Source organism: Panicum hallii, chromosome 9, assembly GCF_002211085.1.
Source record: "Panicum hallii strain FIL2 chromosome 9, PHallii_v3.1, whole genome shotgun sequence".
NCBI lineage: Eukaryota > Viridiplantae > Streptophyta > Magnoliopsida > Poales > Poaceae > Panicum > Panicum hallii.
The window spans coordinates 13,446,334-13,469,782 of NC_038050.1; the positions used below are offsets into that span (position 1 = coordinate 13,446,334).

The 23,449-nt window shown below is 51.8% G+C and overlaps 1 long non-coding RNA gene across 1 annotated transcript; it reads left to right on the top strand.

The window, feature by feature from the left end:
• Positions 1-1,835: 1,835 nt before the first annotated feature.
• Positions 1,836-23,184, top strand: LOC112873870. The gene is made up of 3 exons (XR_003224838.1): positions 1,836-2,020; positions 2,450-2,573; positions 22,647-23,184. It is a non-coding gene; the product is annotated as an uncharacterized LOC112873870 (long non-coding RNA).
• The last annotated feature ends 265 nt before the right edge of the window (positions 23,185-23,449 follow it).

Here is a 23,449-nt window from a genome sequence, read left to right on the forward strand (position 1 = left end):
GACCGGCCTCGAACCCTTCCCAGGTGGAGGTAAGCGCTCAAAGATCCCATCTTTCGTGCATCCTGTTGCCTTCTTCCCCTCTCTTCCACTAGCCTCCGCCGTCCCGACGGCGGCGCAGGCAGATCCTCTGGCCTTGTCCATGGTGGACCAAGCCCGGGCGTCGTCATAGGCTTGGTCCACGGTAGGCCAAGCCCACCACATGGACCAATGGGCCCACCCCTCTCGCCCGCCCGCCCCCGCCCCCGAAAATTCGGAATTCCACCCGCGCGCCAGCCGAAAATTTGCTCTCCGCGCCCACGGCGCCCAAATTTCAGAAAATTTGCCCCAGCCCGCCTAGAGCGCCCAGAGCGCCAATTTCGATTTCGGGGCCCGAGATTTCCCCCACCGCCTGGGGTGGCTGTGCTTTCGATCGACGGCGAAGATGCTTCGGCCGCGTCGCGATCGAACGGCTCTTAGCCCGCGCACACGGATCGCCCTCTCTTGAGCACACGGATCGCCTCTGCCAAGCGCGGCCGTTCTCGCACCATAAATACCCCTCCCCTTCCCCGCTCCAATCCCACCACCATTTCCACAGATCCAGAGCCTTCTTTCCACCGAGAAACCACCATCACCGATCGAGCCATGGAGGAGGTGACCCACCGAGAAACCACCATCACCGATCGAGCCATGAAGGAGGTGACGGTCACCTCCCTCAAGGACCTGCAGCAGCTCGTCAGGAGAGCAGGGGATGAGGAGGGAGTCAAGGTCGCGATCGGGGCGGAGCTGCAGAGGCTCTGCGACGCCTCCGGCATGTGCAAGATCCTGAAGAAGATGACCGAAGACAAGCACTGGATCGTCAGCAGGGGCGACAAGCTGGAGCCCCATGTGCCCATCGTTCGCGCCATCAACAACGCAAGCCGCCGCGTGGTCCACCTCACCGACCTTCTCGGCGCCCACATCATCCTCAACATGTCCAAGCACCACATCAAGATCCGCAAGGCGGCCAAAAAGCTCAAGGAGGCAGCGGCGGACCTCACCCAGACCAACCTCGAGCCCGTCAAGCTTCTCGGCGAGGCACTCAATGACGACGCCAAGCAGGTCCTGAAGGGCAGGAAGAGCCACTCCCAGCTGCTCTTCGACCTCGGCATCGCCAGGAAGTACTGCGCCGAGGTTTACAACCAGAAGACGCCGCTCGACCAGCCAATTTGAGGACCGAGCCGTGAACAGCCTTGGAGGACGAGTCAGTCTTTTGTAGAGAAGTAGCTATCATTAATGTCTTGTCGGATGTCAATACCACTAGCCTTGGAGGATGAGTCTGTCTTTTGTAGAGAAGTAGCTGTCATTAATGTCTTGTCGGATGTCAATACCACGGTAGAAACAGCAGTAGTCTTGGGAGGGCAGTATTTCAGATGGTTGATGTGCTCTTGTTACTTTTGATCATGTTAATGGAAATGGAGTAGAAGTTGTGGAACTTGCAGTATTGTTAACTGCAGAGAAAACAAGTGCTACGAGATTAAAAGCCACTAGGTTGTTGTTACCCATCACGTTGTTCTTGCACTAGTGCTGCTTGTGGCTTACAAGGATCAAGTTGCAGGTCCAGTTTTGCTCTTGTTTATTGTTTAATGATTGGCGAACACTTCATAGAGTAATATGTGCTTCTAACACTTTGAACAGCTGGCTGAATTAATCAGCCGCCGGTGGAGTTTTGATCTCCTTGCTAATCATGCTCACAGCATGCTTTTTGCTAGTGACTTTTTTCTATGCTTATTTTACCTTTTGCTGTGATATTGTTGTGGTGAAGTGTATTATGGAACTGACAGTACTGATTCAAAGATACAGGCATCATGAAATCCTTCTGTTGACTCTTGATCTTTTGCGTTAATAAGCAGAATCCAAGAGGCAGAATGAAGCTGCTGCAGATGGTTTGGATGGCTTTGATACTGATGAAGAAGAGGATGATGAAGTTGAGTCTGACAGAGATTGGTCTTGATAATGAAGATGGCGATGGAGTAATAATTTCAATCCTCAGAGTTTTGCGGAGGTTTGTGCCGTGCTCTTGACATGGTTTGTATTTTAGCATGTTGTGGCGTCATGCTCTCCTTTTCACTTGGAGGTCATCATTTCCCCCCAAAAACACTATCATGGGGAAGTTAGTGTAAAGAGCCACTAATAAAAAAAGGAGATCGTACTTCATTTTCATTTATGGAAATGTCCAGAATTACAACAGGAATGCTGACCTGTGAATGAAGTGCAGTAGGCTTTTTGTTAGCATATTTTACTAATATACTGAGGACAGTTACAGTTGACATTTTAGTATGAATCTGAGTAGAACCCCAGTAAGCAGAAATTTTTTGTAGCGAGAACTTGAAGGCTTTGTAGAAAATATGTGAGATTTTAGTTTGGGCATATCCCTTAATGTTTGGTTGCCCCCTGTGCACACTATTTATTTCTTTTGCTTTCCATGATTCAGGTGAGAGGTTTCCATCGAGAAGATTCAGAAGATGATTCTGATGATGATTTTAGCGACGATGAAGAGCTACAGACACCAATAGATGAGGTGGGCCCATTTATTTTCTTTGTCGAAACCATCCAGGGTAAGGATTGTTTTATGCACGAATCCATTCTTATCGAAACATTCCTGTGTCCCAAGTTACTGTTAGATAACTAGGCAATTTTTGGTATATTTTAATTCCAAATATTAATATCAATTTCATGATATAGATGAGTGATAATTTGTGTACAATATATGTGCTAGTGTTCATGTTATTCTCACTAATAAGCATGAACAAAGAATTAAACCAGAGTAGGTTTAGTAAGTAACCCAAGACGGGACCAGTGCCGGATGCACCGGTTGTGCCGTTACCAGCTAGAATAGACATGCTATTCGACTGGCCTTGCTCGAAGTAGCCGAACTATATCGATGCAGGAAGATGTTCGCAGTGCAGTCCCACGAACGGTCACGCCGGGAAGTAGACGAAGTAGTCGTTCGCACGAGCGGTTACGCCGGGAAGTAGACGAAGTAGTCGTTCGCACGAGCGGTTGCGCCGGGAAGTAGACGAAGGAGTCGTTCAGAGAGCGAGCAGTCGCGTCAAGACGCTCCCCAAAAACCTAATTGCCCGCGTCCCGTGCAGGACCTTCAGCGAGCAGAGGTTCCGGAGGCCCTGCTCTCGCTAGACCTGTGCGCGCAGTGCTAGCGGTGGGGAAGGCAGAAAGCAGCTGAGGGAGAAGGGAGAGGTCTCCTGAAGAGGAGTACCTGGATGAGTGCTTGAGATGAGTGAGGATGGGAGGAGAGGGTGCTGGCTTATATAGGCACGAGATGCCTCAGGTTCAACGAATCTGGACGTCATGAATGGCTTTGATGAGCGGCAGTTAATATGACTCAGGTTCAACGAACCTGGACGTCGTAAAGAGCCTTCAATGTCTGGTCATTAGAATCGACATTAACCCTCTGTTTGAATGCTCTTTACTGCAAAAATGTTCTCATCTCAGCACATCACGTCGCACGTCACGTCCGGCCGCGCACGGCACCGCACCGCACCGCCCGGCCGGCCGCGCTGCGCCTCGGCCACGGCCACGGCCACGGCCACGGCCACGGCCACGGCCCGGCCCGGCGAGGCGAGCGAGCGCGCGCGCGCGTGTGGTTCACCGTCCTCCTCTTACCGGCTTCTCAAGTGGTGTACACGAAGTCCACCTTTTAAGTCGGTTGAGATCCTCCTCAATTCCCGGTACGGAATTAAGCATTGATTCCCTAGCATTAATAGTGGGCTTTAAATTCTTTTAATGCAATGAAATGAATGGGCCAAGCCCATTACTCCAACAATCCCCACCAAGAAATTCAAGCCGCACTAGAAATGCCCTCATTCCCTCATTGATATACCAGTATTCGACAGAGACTGTTAAGTTGAACTTCCATCTAGGACAAAGGCTACACTTATTCACAACTGTGCAATGGACTATGCCTTGAATTGCCAGTTTTGTGCAAACAAGTTTGACCAGAGCCCTACACTGATACTAGGCTGCAAGAGCATCCCCGCGGTTTGGAGCTTATAAGTCATACTCCAGGCCCTTCTTGAGTTTTTAGAGAATACCCAGTTCTCATAGACCATGACCAGTGGTCAAACTCATATAGGTGTGTTCCTTTCAGATGTTCTGTAGGACAACATCTTTGTTTCAAGAAAACAACTCATTTGTTTTAAAGAAACCACCTGGAACACATTAAGGTATAGACCAACCTGCTATACAGATTAGAAGAGAAATGCACCTTATACACGGAATGAGCCCTTTTCACAAAGGTTCTCTTCTCACCGTCAGACTTTAGTTTGTTTCACCATCCTAATTCACGGGATCTCCGATCACATAGGACAGGTTTCCACTATAGAATGACTCACGTGGGTCTCAAGCCCAATTCTATAGATGCATTGTCTATCACATTTCGTGAAAGACCCTTTGTAAACTGATCTGCCAGATTTTTAGCCGTCTGAACATAGTCCAGGGTTATAACTCCGGAGTTTCTCAATTTCCTGACAGATTTCAACCGCCTTTTCACATGTCTAGATGACTTCATGTTATCCTTTGAACTATTCACCTTGACAATTACCGTTTGATTGTCACAGTTCATTAGGATTGCCGGTAACGGTTTTTCAACTATCGGCAAGTCCATAAGGAGCTCACGAAGCCACTCAGCCTCAACAGTGGCGGTATCTAATACTGTGAGTTCTGCTTCCATAGTTGACCTCGTTAAGATGGTCTGCTTGCAAGACTTCCAGGAAACAGCTCCACCACCAAGTGTAAACACATATCCACTTGTGGCCTTTATCTCATCAGCATCAGAGATCCAATTTGAATCACTATACCCTTCTAGTACCCTTGGGTACCCGGTGTAGTGAATTCCATAGTTCATTGTCCCCTTCAGATAGCGCATTACTCTTTCAAGAGCCTTCCAATGATCATCTCCCGGGTTTGAAACAAACCGGCTCAGTTTGCTTACAGCAAACGAGATGTCAGGTCTTGTAGCGCTCGCTAAATACATTAATGAACCAATGATCTGAGAGTATCTCAGCTGATCTCGCATTATCCTTTTGTTCTTTCTAAGAATTAAACTGGCATCATATGGTGTTGAGACAGGTTTATAGTCGCTATAACCAAAGCGACTTAACACCTTCTCCACATAGTGAGACTGTGTAAGAATCACCCCACCATTGATCTCTTTTACCAGTTTTATATTAAGAATAACATCAGCTTCTCCCAGATCCTTCATCTCAAAATTTTGAGATAAAAACTCTTTGACTTCCTTAATCACATTAAGGCTAGTGCCAAAGATCAGTATGTCATCCACATACAAGCACAAAATCACTCCTTCAGCCCCACCATAGCGATAGTACACACATCTGTCAGCTTCGTTCACAACAAAGCCGGCAGAGGTCAAAGTTCTATCAAACTTTTCATGCCACTGCTTAGGCGCTTGCTTGAGACCATATAAAGATTTTAACAACTTACAAACCATTCCTTCTTGACCCTTTGATACAAACCCATCCGGCTGATCCATATAGATCTCCTCTTCTAACTCTCCATTGAGGAAAGCCGTCTTAACGTCCATCTGATGAACGAGAAGACTATAAGAGGCTGCCAGGGAAAGTAACACTCGAATTGTGGTCAATCGGGCAACTGGTGAATAAGTGTCAAAGAAATCTTCTCCTTCTTTTTGGGTATAACCCTTGGCCACAAGCCTAGCCTTGTACTTTTCAATAGTACCATCTGGCCTAAGCTTTTTCTTGAACACCCACTTGCATCCAACTGGTTTACATCCATAAGGACGTTCAACGATCTCCCAGGTTCCATTAGACATAATAGAATCCATCTCACTCCTTACTGCTACCTTCCAATAGTCAGCATCAGGAGATGAATATGCCTCTTCAATGGTTCTGGGTGTATCATCTATGAGGTATACAATGAAATCATCACCAAAAGACTTTACAGTCCTTTGTCTCTTGCTCTTTCTCGGAGCATCATTATTCTCCTCCTCAGGATTTTCTACAAGTGTATGTTCATTTTGTTCTATCGGCTCAGCAGAGCCATCATCCTCGATGAACTCTTGCCTAGATGAACTTGTTTCATCTCTCATGGGAAAAATGTTTTCAAAAAATGTAGCATCTCTGGACTCCATTATAGTACCAACATGCATGTCAGGTACTCCAGATTTTACTATTAAAAATCTATATCCAACGCTGTGAATAGCATAACCTAGAAAGATACAATCCACAGTTTTAGGTCCAAGCTTACGTTTCTTGGTTATTGGCACACTCACTTTTGCCAAACAACCCCATGTACGTAAGTATGACAGTGTTGGCCTTTTCTTCTCCCATTCCTCGAATGGAGTTATCTCTTTATTCTTTGTAGGAACACGGTTTAGGACATGACATGCAGTCAATATAGCCTCACCCCACCATTCCTTGGAAAGTCCCGCTGTATCTAACATGGCGTTAACCAAATCCGTTAGAGTGCGGTTCTTTCTTTCGGCAACCCCATTTGACTGAGGTGAATAGGGAGGCGTCCTCTCATGAATAATACCATGTTCCTCGCAGAATAAAGTAAATAAATTTGAGAAATACTCGCCACCACGATCTGACCTAACTCTTTTGATCTTTCTCTCAAGTTGGTTTTCTACTTCAGCTTTATAGACTTTAAAGTAGTGTAAAGCTTCATCTTTTGACTTCAACAAATAGATGTAACAAAATCTAGTACTATCATCAATCAAAGTCATGAAATATTTTTTACCACCTTTTGTCAACACTCCATTCATTTTGCATAAATCGGAATGAATTAATTCTAAGGGTGCCAAGCTCCTTGCCTCTGCGGTCTTATGAGGCTTACGAGTTTGTTTTGATTCAACACATACGTGGCACTTAGAATTTTTGATAAAAGTAAACTTTGGAATTAAGCTCAAATTAGCTAAGCGCATCATACAACCAAAATTAACGTGACAAAGCCTCGAATGCCAAACATTTGTTTCATCAACGTTAATAACATTGTATGCAACTTTATTACAAACATCTGACAAAGAAAGACGGAACAAGCCTCCGCTTTCATAACCTTTTCCAACAAAAGTACCACACTTAGACAAGATACATTTATTGGACTCAAAGACTAATTTGAAACCATCTCTACACAGTAGAGAGCCGCTGACTAAATTCTTCTTGATGGTGGGGACATGCTGCACGTTCTTCAGCTGCACGGTCTTCCCCGAAGTAAACTTCAGATTTACCGTACCAACACCAAGAACACGCGCATGTGATCCGTTCCCCATCAGCAAGGAGGAAGTCCCGCCGGTCTGGTAAGAAGAGAACAAAGAAGCATCAGCACAAACATGAATATTAGCACCAGTGTCAACCCACCACTCGGGTGAACCAAAGACTGAAAGAACAGTAGGTAATAAATTACCGTACCCCGATGTTCCTCCAGGCTCGCTAATAACCATGTTGGCGGAGTCGTTGCCTTTGCGGTTCGGACACTTTGCAGCAAAGTGATCCGTACTACCGCACACATAGCAAGCTCCCGTCTTCTTCTTCTTCTTAAAAGTGGTTGTCTTCTTAGTCTTTGGTTGGTTCTGCGGTGGCTTTTTCTTATTCTTGTGGGAGTTGTTCTTTTGAACAAGATTGGCACTTGAAGCACCAACAACTCCTTTCCCACGTATGTCCTTTGCTCTCGCCTTCTCCTCAACATCAAGAGTCCCTATGAGTCCATCTATTGTGAACTCTTGTCTCTTGTGTTTTAGAGAAGTAGCAAAGTCCCTCCAAGAAGGTGGCAGCATAGAGATTATACCTCCAGCCACAAACTTATTGGGTAACACACATGGGGACTCTTTGCTGCAATTTTTGAGATCTTTTGCCAGAGTATGTATTTCATGAGCCTGTTCCACTACAGAACGGTCTTCGACCATCCTGTACTCAAGGAACTGCTCCATGATATACAACTCACTCCCGGCGTCAGATACTCCATATTGAGACTCAAGAGCATCCCACAATGCCTTGCCAGTTGGCAGCCGGATATAAGAATCCACCAGGTTATCACCGAGAACACTAATGATCAAGCCTCGAAAGAGGATATCAGCCTCATCGAACGCACTCTCTTCCTCTGGAGAGAATTGTTCAGGATTACCCTCTTTCACATGGATCACTCTCGACAGTGTTAACCACAGTATAAGCCGCTCTTGCCAACGTTTGTAATTTGAACCATCAAAAGGTGGTGGTTTGATTGATGCAGCAAAGCTAGATACCGAAAGCCTATTAACAAGATTAGGTTTTTGGATTGTTAGATAACTAGGCAATTTTTGGTATATTTTAATTCCAAATATTAATATCAATTTCATGATATAGATGAGTGATAATTTGTGTACAATATATGTGCTAGTGTTCATGTTATTCTCACTAATAAGCATGAACAAAGAATTAAACCAGAGTAGGTTTAGTAAGTACCCCAAGGCGGGACCAGTGCCGGAGGCACCGGTTGCGCCGTTACCAGCTGGAATAGACATGCTATTCGACTGGCCTTGCTCGAAGTAGCCGAACTATGTCGATGCAGGAAGATGTTCGCAGTGCAGTCCCACGAACGGTCACGCCGGGAAGTAGACGAAGTAGTCGTTCGCACGAGCGGTTACGCCGGGAAGTAGACTGTAACATTCCATGTTAGTATTAATAGGGTTTGTTTAGCAAAATTTGTGAATTTCAAAAAATTTTACGGATAAACTTGTTTTGGAGTTGCTGTTGGGTTCTTCTTGATTGGAATCTTCCATTTGCTATTACAAATGTGTGGGATTTGAATTTGTTTGGGCCAAACAAATTCAAATCCAAACCTAAATACTAACCCCTAACACCCCTACCGGGCCGCAACCCACAGACCATCGCAAGCCGGCCCAGTTCCCCCTTCCTTCCCCCGCGCAGCACAGCCCACGTGCACGGCCTGCACGGCCCACGGACCGCCACCGGCCCAGCCCAGCACCGGGAACCCTCGCGACGCCCCCCTTCCGTTCACCCGGGGCAGCTGACGGGCGGACCCCACCCGTCAGCTTTCCCCTTCCTCTCGCCCGCGCCCTCTCCTGGCTCGCGTCGCCCGCGTCGCCGATCGCCGCCGCTCCACGACAGAGCCCCTAACCGCCCGCTTCCCTTTCCTCTTTTTCTCCCCCGGCCGCGGCCCCGCTCCTTGCGTCACCTGCCATGCGCGCGCCCCTGTCCCCGCTCCGCGACAGCCGCCGCAACCGCCCGCGCGCGCTCCCCTTTTCCCCCGCGCCTCTACGCCTTCCCGCCGCCGCCGCACGAGGAGAAGCGAGAGGAGAGGAGGAGAAGGAGAAGAGCCGCGCGAGGAGGAGCCCGAGGACGACTCCACCGACGCCGCACCGGAGCTTCACCGAGCCGGCGCCCCGAACGACTCCACCGGCACTGCGGTTCTTCCTGCACGGCTACGACCCGCCGGCCTCGACCCGCCACCGCGCCAGCCCTTTCCCCTTCAGCCCCTCCGGTGAGGACCACGGCCGCCGCCCTTTTTCTTCCCCGCTGCTGCCGACCAAGCCGATGAGCCCTCTGTAGAAACCGTAGGGTTTCCCTTTCTCCCCCGGCCGCCGTGCCACTTCTCTTGCAGGAGCCCGTCGCGCCGCTGCAAGCCCCCGCTACCGCCGTCGCCTTTCCCGCCGCCGCGTCGTGCCGCGGGCCCGGGATGCCGGTGCCCCGCGCACGGCACGGCCACGCCGCGGCCCTGGGCAGCCAGGCTCCGCGCGCGTGCGCGCGCACCCACAACCGAGCCCGAGCCATGCCGTGCTGTTGCCTTGGCCCAACCAAGCCGGCCCAACCCCCTTTTGAGCCCAATGCAAGCACCGAGCCCTTTTCTTTTTGCCTTTCCCCGGCCTGACCGTGGGGCCCGTCTGTCAGCCTCGTGCCGAGGCTGACCAGTGGGCCCCTTGACCGCTAACCCCGTTGACCGTTGACCGGTCAATGTTGACCGGTCAACGCTGACGTCAGCAGGGCCCACTGCTGACGTCATCATCCCGGACCCCCTCTGCTGACGTCATGCTGACGTCAGCATGCCACGTGGCACGCCCTGGTGCTGCCACGTGTCCCTGTCTTCAGGCCTTCTTTTCTGAAAATCTTTTATTAATTTCAGAAATAGGTTTTTCCTTAGAAAATTCATAATAAATTATCCGGATCTCCAAAAATTATGAAACCAGTTTCATAATTCTTCTAAAATCATGAGCCACCTGTTAGAATAGGTATTGTGGTGATTTTAATCTTATTTGCAACCTTTTTGTGCACTTTTTCACTTTGGTCCCTACTCTTACTCGTATTTACGAATAGGACCCGTCCGCGAGGAGCTGACCGACGACCAGGACTACCCGGAGGCTCAGGAAGACTTCGAGGAGACGCCAGGTTCACGCCCATCTACGATTTGAATCCCTATTAGGCATTTGCTTGTAGATATGCTTTTGCTGTATGTGTATATATGTATATCGAGATAAACCTGCATGGCCTCTTTACGAACCATACTCCTTGTCAACCTATCTTATTCGTTTATTATATGAAATGCCTTGTAGACCCTTGAATGTGTATGTGTGGGATATGGTTGGATAGTCTTGGCGTGCGTGAAGTGGATCCCATCAGGAGTTGGTGATTAGGGTTTAGCCGGGAGTGGGCGACCTAACTCGATCGTGGATCGAGGGCTTGGGGTGTGTATCTTGGCACACCCTACGGAGTACCTGTGGCGGGTACAGTTTTGTTTACGTGTTGAGGTGTGTGAGGCACCCGTTATGGGTGCAGTTGCGGACCACCGTGGTGGATACGCATGTGACGAAGATGCCCGCTCCGGCAGATAAGGACCGGGTGAGAGTAACCATGACTTGTGGGACTTTGTAAGCGTGCACACCACTTACCCATTATGAGGGTGGGCCCGGTCCGGACTTAGCAAGCGCGGTACCAAGCCAGTAGGAGGATCGAGTATCGGTGCAGGGGAAGGAGGTGCTGACCTCACGTTCCCCGAGACGCATGGGAGGCTTCACAGTCCCGGGGCGACCTCTCGCGGGAGGATGCGCCCAAGACCCGGGAAAGCCGGATGGTGCCGTGGCTCCTATTTCCGTTTCGTAGACCGGTGTTTCGTATACTAGTCGGCTGATCTCCGTCTAGTGTCGATTCGAGTGGGTCCAGGTGTACAACCCCTGCAGGGTGAAAACTATACGTATAGCCGCGTCCTCGGTTATGGACATCCCTACTCCTCTGTTGCTCTTATTAGTTAGTATTACTCATGATCTCTACCTCCCTCTAGAATATTGTCCTGCCAGGGGGCAGTTGAGATGCGAGGAGAGGGAGTCCTCGCATCGACTTGGTGGTGTTGGAAGGTGTGTGTGACCGGGAGTCCGGAATGCCGGAAGGGCCCGAGTCAGGAATGAAAGGAGATGTGTATTCTTATATATATTATATTGCATGCATAGGGAAACCCCCAGCTTTACCCTTGAACTCTGTTATATCCATAGTATAGACCACATAAAGCTTGCATACAGATGGTGACGTGAACCTATCCCATTCCTTGGGGATAGCCTGGTACGATGCAGGATCCGACCCGGAATTCGACCCCAACGATGACGGATGGTACGACTAAGGCCCGAGCTGCGCTCAAGTCGCCTGTGGAGGTGGATCCCGAAGATGGAGGACGGCCGAAGACCTAGCTACCGCTATGCGCCTCCTGCTTGCTTGATTTAGCCGAAAGGCTTGTAATAAATTCCGTACTACAGATCCTCTGGATTTATGTAATAATTAAACCCGTGATTGACCTCTTAATGAGTATGACTGTGATATTATGCCTGAAATGAGTTCTGTATGTGATAGCGCTTGATCCAGGGACTATCAGAACGATACAGGGAGTCGGATTTCTCGATACGGGAATCCGGTTCATTTCAGTTGGTATCAGAGCCATGCTTGACCGTAGCACGAGCCTTAGACATGGTCGATAGACCTAGGGAAATCTATACGATTCCATCCACTGATTATAATACCTTGGACTATTTTTCTGTCGACCCCTTGACTCAATTTACCTCCACTCTTGAGTTACTCTCTTACCTACGCTGACTCAATTCTCGCGTTCCTACGCAGGGTAGCAACCGCGATGGCAACTACAATGGAGAGCGTGACCCACGACCTCGAGCTGTACGAGGAGTACCACCAGAGAGGCGTCTTCAGGTGGTTCGAGCGCGCGGTGGAGCACATCGGCATCGACCTGGCCTACATCAAGCTCGCCCTGAAGTCGGCCACCGCTCCCCCATACTACTCCAAGATGGCCACGCTCGTCGTCTTGCCTGACCCTGCAGTGCCCGCCTTCGAGGGCAAGATGGTCCACAGCTTCGGCGTACTCACCGAGACCGCTGTCCAGTCAGCCGCTCGGAAGATGACGATGGAGCTGCTTGCCCAGTTCTGGTAGACCAAGTTCGCAGACTCCTCTTTCCGCCTGCTACCTCGGGCCGTCCTGCCCAATGAGGACCCCGAGGCCGTCTACCTGGAGATGTACTCTGCCCCGGTTCAGGAGACCGGAGGGGACCAGCCCATGATCCACACCACCGGCTCTTACCTCTACGACCTGGACCACCTAGCTGTGAACCTCTCTTCGGAGAGCGATCAGCTCCACCTGGGTTTCTACGACAGTGTGAGGCACATCCACGTCCTGCAGCACGAGATTCAGGGGTGGAACCAGCTCTTCACCACAGCCCAGAGAGAGGCCCGCCGCAACCAAAGGAACTACATGGAGGCGCATTTGATGCGTCAGACAGAGACCCAGCTGAGGACGGCTGCCGAAGCCAAGCTACTCCAGACCGAGACCGAGCTCCAGAAGCTCCGGGAGGAGAAGGCCGAGTGGAAGCTCAAGGAGAAGGACTACCTCGACACCATCAGCAAGCTCAAGGATCGGGCCACCGACAGTGAGGCCGAGTGCCGCCAGCTGCAGACTCAGGTGGACGACCAGCAGGACTTCATGACCCTGCACTGTTATTTCGAGGCCAAGACCGAGGACCGGGTGAAGGAGCTGGAGACCCGGCTGGAGAGGAACAAGAAGAACATCGCCTTGCTGACCCGCACCGCCGTGTACCTCCGCGACAAGGCCGCACGCGCCTTGCAGACGTGGGAGATTTCCGACTCCATCCGCGTCGACGAGATCCACGAGCTGAGGAATCAGCTACCCGAGGAGAGACAGCCCCTGGTGAGGAAGGAGGACTTCAAGCTCATCCCCACGGAGCTTCGCCTACACCTATGCCCCCACGAGGAGATGCCGCCCGCGATCGAGACCGAGGAGGTGGTGGAGGCCGTCGCCGCCATCGACGCCATCTTCCCGGAGGACTACCCGGAGGAGTACAAGCGTGTGCTGTCCTACAAGAAGCCACGCGTCACCTTCTACTAGGGCGTGAGTCAGTGTCTTAGTTAGGAGTAGTTGTAGGGTAGGTAGCCGCCGATGGTGCATTCCGGCGAGAGTTCCTCATGAGTCATGTTTTGAGCCGATGACACGTTTCCGGCTAGCGTCCTGTGATGTCACGAGTCTGGGTAGACACGCTAGGAGTCGCCATTCTTTTGTAATCATTCACGATGTATCCCTAGAGTGTGAGTTGGGGGTGTTATCTTGAAGGCTTTTGTGTTGACCTCGAGATAACACCGGTGATTCCTTGTACTGCCTGATCGATGACTAAATGGATGGATGTTATGACTCTTTAATCTTCGCATTGTTTTGTTCAATAATTACTTTCATTTTAAAATATTATTGCCTTTATTCTTGCATTTTTCTCGGATAATTGGCATGTTTGCCCATGTGTGTATTCTTTTACTTTGGGTGGTGAGTGCCGGCGTTTACAAGAGGGAACCTTTCCCCTTCACCCTACACAGGAAATGTCGATCCGGAGATCCGACCGCTTGATGGCTCGTTTCGAGCAAGCCGCCCAGGAGGAAGCCGCAGCCGAAGCACGCGGATGAGGCCGCCCGTTTGGCCGTGGGCGCGGACGTGCTGCCCCGGCACGTGCCCCGGCAGCAGGGCGTGGAAGAGGCAGAGGACCTGCCGCGGTTGCCGCACCCCGCGCCTTTGGGGAGGCACGCCGTGGAGACGAAGCTGATGAGGAGGAGGTCGATGAGGAGATCGACGCTGAGCCATCACAGCAGCCGCCGCCGCCACCGCCGACACTCGCAGAGATCATGGACAGGCAGACGCAGCTACTTCAGCGTCTGGCTGAGTCAGTTGACCAGAGGAACCACGGGGCCAACCGCCATGGCCCGCCTGAAGAAGACCTCCAGCGCAAGATCGAGAGGTTCATCCGCCTGAAGGCCCCGACTTTCAGCTACGCCGAGGACCCCCTGGAAGCCGATGACTGGCTAAGGGTGATCGAGACCAAGTTGGACCTCACCAACTGCACCGACGAGGAGTGCGTCGCGCTCGCAGTCCACCAGCTTGAGGGTACCGCCAAGTCGTGGTGGGACAGCTACTGTGACTCCCACCATGACCCAGCCCACATCTCGTGGGAGGAGTTTGCCAGGGCATTCCGTGAGCAGCACGTGCCCCGGCAAGTGATGATTCAGAAGGCACAGGAGTTCCGTACCATGACCCAGGGTACGATGAGGGTGGAGGAGTACGAGCGTCACTTCACCAAGATGATGAGGTACGCTGCAGACGACACCAACACCGAGGAGAAGAAGCAGTTCTGGTTTCTTCGAGGACTACACCACGGCATCCGTCAGATCATGACGGGATGCGAGTACCCATCCCTTCGCAGCTTGGTCAACCGTGCCATTGCTGTGGAGAGGGAGAGACTAGGATGGGAGGACCGTCAGCGCAACAAGAAGTGCCAGACCGACCACCAGGTTCGAGACCGGCCCTTCCAGAAGGCAAGGAACGCGCCACCTCTGCCACCGAGGAGCGGTTTCCGATCCGGCTCCAGTCAGCCGAGCAGGAACTTCGGTGGAGGAGGCAACCACTACTCCGGCAACAGGACTCACGGAGGACAGAACCAGGGAGGAGGCAACTATCACCGCCAGCAGCCGGCACAGAGGACCAACAGTGGCTCGACGCCGTTTGTTTGCTTCACCTGCAACAAACCGGGCCACAAGTCCTATGAGTGCCCCGAGAAGAAGACCTCGACTCCAGCCCGCGCGCCTGGCTCCACCGGCAGGCCCGCTCAAGCTCCGCGCTCCGCAGACCGTGGCCGCCTCACCCACCTGACAGAGGAGGAAGCCCGGGATGCCCCCAACGTCGTGACAGGTGAGTATCTTATCAACGGCTCTAAAGCCTTGGTGTTGTTTGACTCTGGAGCCACTTGCTCCTACATCTCTTCAAAGTGTGTTGCACAGAAATCCCTTCCGATGACCCCAAGAAACCATCCTATCATCACTAGCTCCCCGCTGGGGGATCATAGGTGCACATTAGCATGTAAAGGAGTGAAAATCATGATTCAGGGACTGCCATTCACAGCTGACCTGACAGTACTGCCGTCAGAAGGGATAGATGTTATTTTGGGAATGGATTGGTTGACAGCACATAAGGGTGTCATATCTTGCTCGCCCAGGTTGGTGACCCTGGAACACCCTAGTGGGAAGAAAATCGAGGTGGAACCGTTGAAGTCCCGAGATGTACCTCAGTTGTACAATCTGAACAGCTTGGAGAAGAGGACACTCGAGGATGTACCAGTGATTTGCGAGTATCCTGATGTGTTTCCCGAGGAACTACCGAGACTACCACCGGACAGGGATGTCGAGTTCGTGATTGACCTTGTGCCAGGGACGGCACCGATCGCGAAGCGACCCTACCGCATGTCCGCAGAAGAACTCACCGAGTTGAAAAATCAGCTGAAGGACCTGCTAGATAAACAGTACATCAGGCCTAGTGCATCACCATGGGGATCACCTGTTTTATTCGTGAGGAAGAAGGATGGAACCATGAGGCTATGCATCGACTACCGATCGCTGAACGCCGTGACCATCAAGAACAAGTACCCGTTGCCCAGAATCGATGACCTGCTTGACCAGTTGCGGAAGGCCAAATTCTTCAGCAAGATCGATCTGAGATCCGGATACCATCAGATGAAGATCCGGGAAAGCGATATCCCGAAGACAGCGTTCGTGACCAGATATGGCCAGTACGAGTTCATCGTAGTATCTTTCGGACTGACCAATGCACCCGCTTACTTCATGAATATGATGAACAAGGTGTTCATGGAAGAACTGGACAAGTTCGTCGTAGTCTTCATCGACGACATCTTGATCTACTCCGAGACAGCCGAAGAACACGCTGAGCATCTGAGGATTGTACTCGAGAGGTTGAGGCAGAACCAACTGTATGCCAAGTTCAGTAAATGCGAATTTTGGCTAGAGAAGGTTGCTTTCCTAGGCCACGTGTTGACTGCAGAAGGGGTAGCTGTAGATCACGAGAAGATCGAAGCAGTGTCCGAATGGCAGCAGCCGAAGAGCGTTACCGATATTCGAAGCTTTCTGGGTTTGGCGGGCTACTACCGGCGATTTATTGAGAACTTTTCCAAAATCACCAAACCTATAACCGAGCTACTCAAGAACAACGTACCGTTCGTATGGTCATCCAAGTGCGAAGCCAGCTTTCAAGAGCTCAAGTCCCGACTCACAACTACTCCAGTCCTCACTCTTCCGGACATCCGGAAGGACTTCGTAGTCTATTGTGACGCGTCTCGTCAAGGCTTGGGTTGTGTGCTGATGCAGGATGGCAAAGTTGTTGCGTATGCCTCCCGACAGTTGAGGAAACACGAAGAAAACTACCCTACCCACGACCTTGAACTCGCAGCTGTTGTGCACGCCTTGAAGATTTGGAGGCACTACCTAATTGGCAACAAGTGCGACATCTATACCGACCACAAGAGCCTAAAGTATTTCTTCACTCAGGCGGAGCTGAATATGAGGCAGAGAAGATGGTTAGAGCTGATCAAGGACTACGACCTGAATATCCAGTACCACCCCGGCAAGGCTAACGTCGTTGCTGACGCCTTGAGCCGAAAGCACTATTGCAGTAACCTGATGGTTCGGGACGAACAGCCTGCGCTGTGCGATGAACTCGAGAGACTGAAGCTGGAAATAGTAGAGCAAGGGCACCTGAACACAATGACAGTCAAGTACGATCTGGAAGATCGAATCAGGCAAGCACAGCGACGATGCCCGGAGTTGCAGAAGCTCAAGCGAGCAATGCGAGACGGAAAAGCGACCGACTACCGGATCGACGACCAAGGGACCATATGGCTGAAAGATCGCATATGTGTACCCCAGGATCAAGGGATCCGTGCCGAGATTCTAGATGAAGCGCATAACTCCAAGTACGCCATACACCTGGGGTGTACGAAGATGTACCAAGACCTAAAGGACCGTTTCTGGTGGAACGACATGAGAACGGACATAGCCGAATTCGTGGCTAAGTGTGATATTTGTAGAAGGATCAAGGCAGAACACCAGCGCCCTGCCGGTCTGCTGAAACCACTTGATATCCCCGTATGGAAGTGGGACAACATTTGCATGGACTTCATAACAGGGTTACCCCGGACTCTGAAGGGCAATGACTCCATTTGGGTAATCGTTGACCGCCTAACCAAAGTGGCACACTTTATCCCTGTCAAGACCACGTACCCCGTAAGCCGACTATCCGAGCTGTACATAGAGAATATTCTGAAACTTCACGGAGCACCACGAAGGATAGTATCAGACCGAGGCCCTCAGTTCACCGCAAAATTCTGGCAGAGCCTACACAAGTCCATAGGGACTCAGCTAGATTACAGCACCGCCTTTCACCCCCAAACGGATGGACAGACCGAGAGAGTGAACCAGATACTCGAGGACTTACTCAGGGCTTGTGTGCTAGCCTATGGGAGTGATTGGGAGAAGAGTTTGTCCTATGCTGAGTTCACGTACAACAACAGCCATCAGGCCAGTTTGCGAATGTCACCTTTCGAGGCACTTTATGGCAGAAAATGCAGAACACCGCTGATGTGGTCAGAAACCGGAGAGAGATCGTATTTTGGTCCAGACTCTATATTAGAGGCTGAGGAGAATGTCGCCAAGATCAGGGAGAACCTGAAGATAGCGCAGAGCAGACAGAAGAGCTACGCCGACAAGAGGAGGAGAGACCTCTCGTTCGAGGTCGGAGATCACGTATACCTGAAGGTGTCACCACTCCGAGGCACCAAGAGGTTTCACGTCAACGGGAAACTAGCTCCGAGGTTCGTTGGACCGTATCCGATCATCCAAAGGATCGGAGGATTAGCGTACAAACTGAAGCTACCAGAAGGACTTGCTGGGATACACCCGGTTTTCCACGTATCTCAGTTACGCAAATGCTTGCGGGTACCGGATGAAACAATACCCCCTGAGGCAGTGGACTTGCAAGAAACGCTCGAGTATGTAGAGAACCCCGTGAAGATTCTAGCCCGGGCAGATAAAGAGACTAGAAGGACCTCCATCCCCTACTGCAAGGTACTTTGGAGTAATCACACTGAACGGGAAGCCACTTGGGAGAAGGAGTCCGATCTGAAAGAGAAATACCCACACCTTTTCGAGGACCAGGTAAACCTCTAATCTCGGGGACGAGATTCTTGTGAGGGGGGGAGTCTGTAACATTCCATGTTAGTATTAATAGGGTTTGTTTAGCAAAATTTGTGAATTTCAAAAAATTTTACGGATAAACTTGTTTTGGAGTTGCTGTTGGGTTCTTCTTGATTGGAATCTTCCATTTGCTATTACAAATGTGTGGGATTTGAATTTGTTTGGGCCAAACAAATTCAAATCCAAACCTAAATACTAACCCCTAACACCCCTACTGGGCCGCAACCCACAGACCATCGCAAGCCAGCCCAGTTCCCCCTTCCTTCCCCCGCGCAGCACAGCCCACGTGCACGGCCTGCACGGCCCACGGACCGCCACCGGCCCAGCCCAGCACCGGGAACCCTCGCGATGCCCCCCTTCCGTTCACCCGGGGCAGCTGACGGCGGACCCCACCCGTCAGCTTTCCCCTTCCTCTCGCCCGCGCCCTCTCCTGGCTCGCGTCGCCCGCGTCGCCGATCGCCGCCGCTCCACGACAGAGCCCCTAACCGCCCGCTTCCCTTTCCTCTTTTTCTCCCCCGGCCGCGGCCCCGCTCCTTGCGTCACCTGCCATGCGCGCGCCCCTGTCCCCGCTCCGCGACAGCCGCCGCAACCGCCCGCGCGCGCTCCCCTTTTCCCCCGCGCCTCTACGCCTTCCCGCCGCCGCCGCACGAGGAGAAGCGAGAGGAGAGGAGGAGAAGGAGAAGAGCCGCGCGAGGAGGAGCCCGAGGACGACTCCACCGACGCCGCACCGGACCTTCACCGAGCCGGCGCCCCGAACGACTCCACCGGCGCTGCGGTTCTTCCTGCACGGCTACGACCCGCCGGCCTCGACCCGCCACCGCGCCAGCCCTTTCCCCTTCAGCCCCTCCGGTGAGGACCACGGCCGCCGCCCTTTTTCTTCCCCGCTGCTGCCGGCCAAGCCGATGAGCCCTCTGCAGAAACCGTAGGGTTTCCCTTTCTCCCCCGGCCGCCGTGCCACTTCTCTTGCAGGAGCCCGTCGCGCCGCTGCAAGCCCCCGCTACCGCCGTCGCCTTTCCCGCCGCCGCGTCGTGCCGCGGGCCCGGGATGCCGGTGCCCCGCGCACGGCACGGCCACGCCGCGGCCCTGGGCAGCCAGGCTCCGCGCGCGTGCGCGCGCACCCACAACCAAGCCCGAGCCATGCCGTGCTGTTGCCTTGGCCCAACCAAGCCGGCCCAACCCCCTTTTGAGCCCAATGCAAGCACCGAGCCCTTTTCTTTTTGCCTTTCCCCGGCCTGACCGTGGGGCCCGTCTGTCAGCCTCGTGCCGAGGCTGACCAGTGGGCCCCTTGACCGCTAACCCCGTTGACCGTTGACCGGTCAACGTTGACCGGTCAACGCTGACGTCAGCAGGGCCCACTGCTGACGTCATCATCCCGGACCCCCTCTGCTGACGTCATGCTGATGTCAGCATGCCACGTGGCACGCCCTGGTGCTGCCACGTGTCCCTGTCTTCAGGCCTTCTTTTCTGAAAATCTTTTATTAATTTCAGAAATAGGTTTTTCCTTAGAAAATTCATAATAAATTATCCGGATCTCCGAAAATTATGAAACCAGTTTCATAATTCTTCTAAAATCATGAGCCACCTGTTAGAATAGGTATTGTGGTGATTTGAATCTTATTTGCAACCTTTCTGTGCACTTTTGCACTTTGGTCCCTACTCTTACTCGTATTTACGAATAGGACCCGTCCGCGAGGAGCTGACCGACGACCAGGACTACCCGGAGGCTCAGGAAGACTTCAAGGAGACGCCAGGTTCACGCCCATCTACGATTTGAATCCCTATTAGGCATTTGCTTGTAGATATGCTTTTGCTGTATGTGTATATATGTATATCGAGATAAACCTGCATGGCCTCTTTACGAACCATACTCCTTGTCAACCTATCTTATTCGTTTATTATATGAAATGCCTTGTAGACCCTTGAATGTGTATGTGTGGGATATGGTTGGATAGTCTTGGCGTGCGTGAAGTGGATCCCATCAGGAGTTGGTGATTAGGGTTTAGCCGGGAGTGGGCGACCTAACTCGATCGTGGATCGAGGGCTTGGGGTGTGTATCTTGGCACACCCTACGGAGTACCTGTGGCGGGTACAGTTTTGTTTACGTGTTGAGGTGTGTGAGGCACCCGTTATGGGTGCAGTTGCGGACCACCGTGGTGGATACGCATGTGACGAAGATGCCCGCTCCGGCAGATAAGGACCGGGTGAGAGTAACCATGACTTGTGGGACTTTGTAAGCGTGCACACCACTTACCCATTATGAGGGTGGGCCCGGTCCGGACTTAGCAAGCGCGGTACCAAGCCGGTAGGAGGATCGAGTATCGGTGCAGGGGAAGGAGGTGCTGACCTCACGTTCCCCGAGACGCATGGGAGGCTTCACAGTCCCGGGGCGACCTCTCGCGGGAGGATGCGCCCAAGACCCGGGAAAGCCGGATGGTGCCGTGGCTCCTATTTCCGTTTCGTAGACCGGTGTTTCGTATACTAGTCGGCTGATCTCCGTCTAGTGTCGATTCGAGTGGGTCCAGGTATACAACCCCTGCAGGGTGAAAACTATACGTATAGCCGCGTCCTCGGTTATGGACATCCCTACTCCTCTGTTGCTCTTATTAGTTAGTATTACTCATGATCTCTACCTCCCTCTAGAATATTGTCCTGCCAGGGGCAGTTGAGATGCGAGGAGAGGGAGTCCTCGCATCGACTTGGTGGTGTTGGAAGGTGTGTGTGACCGGGAGTCCGGAATGCCGGAAGGGCCCGAGTCAGGAATGAAAGGAGATGTGTATTCTTATATATATATTATATTGCATGCATAGGGAAACCCCCAGCTTTACCCTTGAACTCTGTTATATCCGTAGTATAGACCACATAAAGCTTGCATACAGATGGTGACGTGAACCTATCCCATTCCTTGGGGATAGCCTGGTACGATGCAGGATCCGACCCGGAATTCGACCCCAACGACGACGGATGGTACGACTAAGGCCCGAGCTGCGCTCAAGTCGCCTGTGGAGGTGGATCCTGAAGATGGAGGACGGCCGAAGACCTAGCTACCGCTATGCGCCTCCTGCTTGCTCGATTTAGCCGAAAGGCTTGTAATAAATTCCGTACTACAGATCCTCTGGATTTATGTAATAATTAAACCCGTGATTGACCTCTTAATGAGTATGACTGTGATATTATGCCTGAAATGAGTTCTGTATGTGATAGCGCTTGATCCAGGGACTATCACGACGATACAGGGAGTCGGATTCCTCGATACGGGAATCCGGTTCATTTCATAGACGAAGTAGTCGTTCGCACGAGCAGTTGCGCCGGGAAGTAGACGAAGGAGTCGTTCAGGGAGCGAGCAGTCGCGTCAAGACGCTCCCCAAAAACCTAATTGCCCGCGTCCCGTGCAGGACCTTCAGCGAGCAGAGGTTCCGGAGGCCCTGCTCTTGCTAGACCTGTGCGCGCAGTGCTAGCGGTGGGGAAGGCAGAAAGCAGCTGAGGGAGAAGGGAGAGGTCTCCTGAAGAGGAGTATCTGGATGAGTGCTTGAGATGAGTGAGGATGGGAGGAGAGGGTGCTGGCTTATATAGGCACGAGATGCCTCAGGTTCAACGAACCTGGACGTCATGAATGGCTTTGATGAGCGGCAGTTAATGTGCCTCAGGTTCAATGAACCTGGACGTCGTAAAGAGCCTTCAATGTCTGGTCATTAGAATCGACATTAACCCTCTGTTTGAATGCTCTTTACTGCAAAAATGTTCTCATCTCAGCACATCGCACGTCACGTCCGGCCGCGCACCGCCGGCCGCACCTCGCCTCGGCCTCGGCCACGGCTCGGCGAGGCGAGCGAGCGCGCGCGCGCGTGTGGTTCACCGTCCTCCTCTTACCGGCTTCTCAAGTGGTGTACACGAAGTCCACCTTTTAAGTCGGTTGAGATCCTCCTCAATTCCCGGTACGGAATTAAGCATTAATTCCCTAGCATTAATAGTGGGCTTTAAATTCTTTTAATGCAATGAAATGAATGGGCCAAACCCATTACTCCAACAGTTACCCGACAAGGTGGTAATCTCTTGGTACAGGTTTTCAAGCATCTGATCCAAGTAGGTTCCAGAGCCTTATGCAGACTATGCACGCCGAGGAAAGAAAAGCTGAAATTGCAAAAGAGAAGTTGGAGAAGGCAACTGCACAGTGATTACTACAGCATGGTTGGGTCGTGTCTTGAGTTTTGCCGATGCCTGGGACTGGCACGGGGCCAGAATCCTGTCTGTGATTTGGTGATCGCAGGTGAGGGGTGTTTTTTTCGTTGCCTTGGCCTACCTGCTTTGGGGAGATCAGTTTTGAGGCACACTATTTCTAGGGGAAATGGATGGCAACCATAGCGACTAGTGAGAGTCTGTCGGAGTTGGTTTCTTGAGTGGGTCATGGTGGGGGTGTATGTATCAGTGAACACTGTGTTGCCGCTGTTTTCGGTTGATGGGTCCTCTGCTAGATGGTACACCGTGGGCACACCCACCACAAGGTCGCCGCCTGTAAGTTTCGGGGGTGTGAATCTAAATTAGATACTTATTATTATACCATTTGTGTGCCCAACAAGGATTATACGACGGGTTTTTGTTTTGTGGCTTTGGGTGACCGACCCCATCCAGTTCCTTTTTCTGCTTCTCCCTTGATCGGCACCATTGCTGTAAAATGCTTGCGCAACAGATAATGCATTCGTTTGAGTGGTTGCCGCTACACCCACCATTGCTGTAAAATTGAGCTGCACTCCTTTCCTCACGGCATGACTGTTCGTGTACGAGGATTTGTGCAGGACCCTTTCGCGAAAGAGAAAAAAACAATCAGACCTGGGCTGTCCTTGCAAGCCCAGTCAGTCCCAAACGAT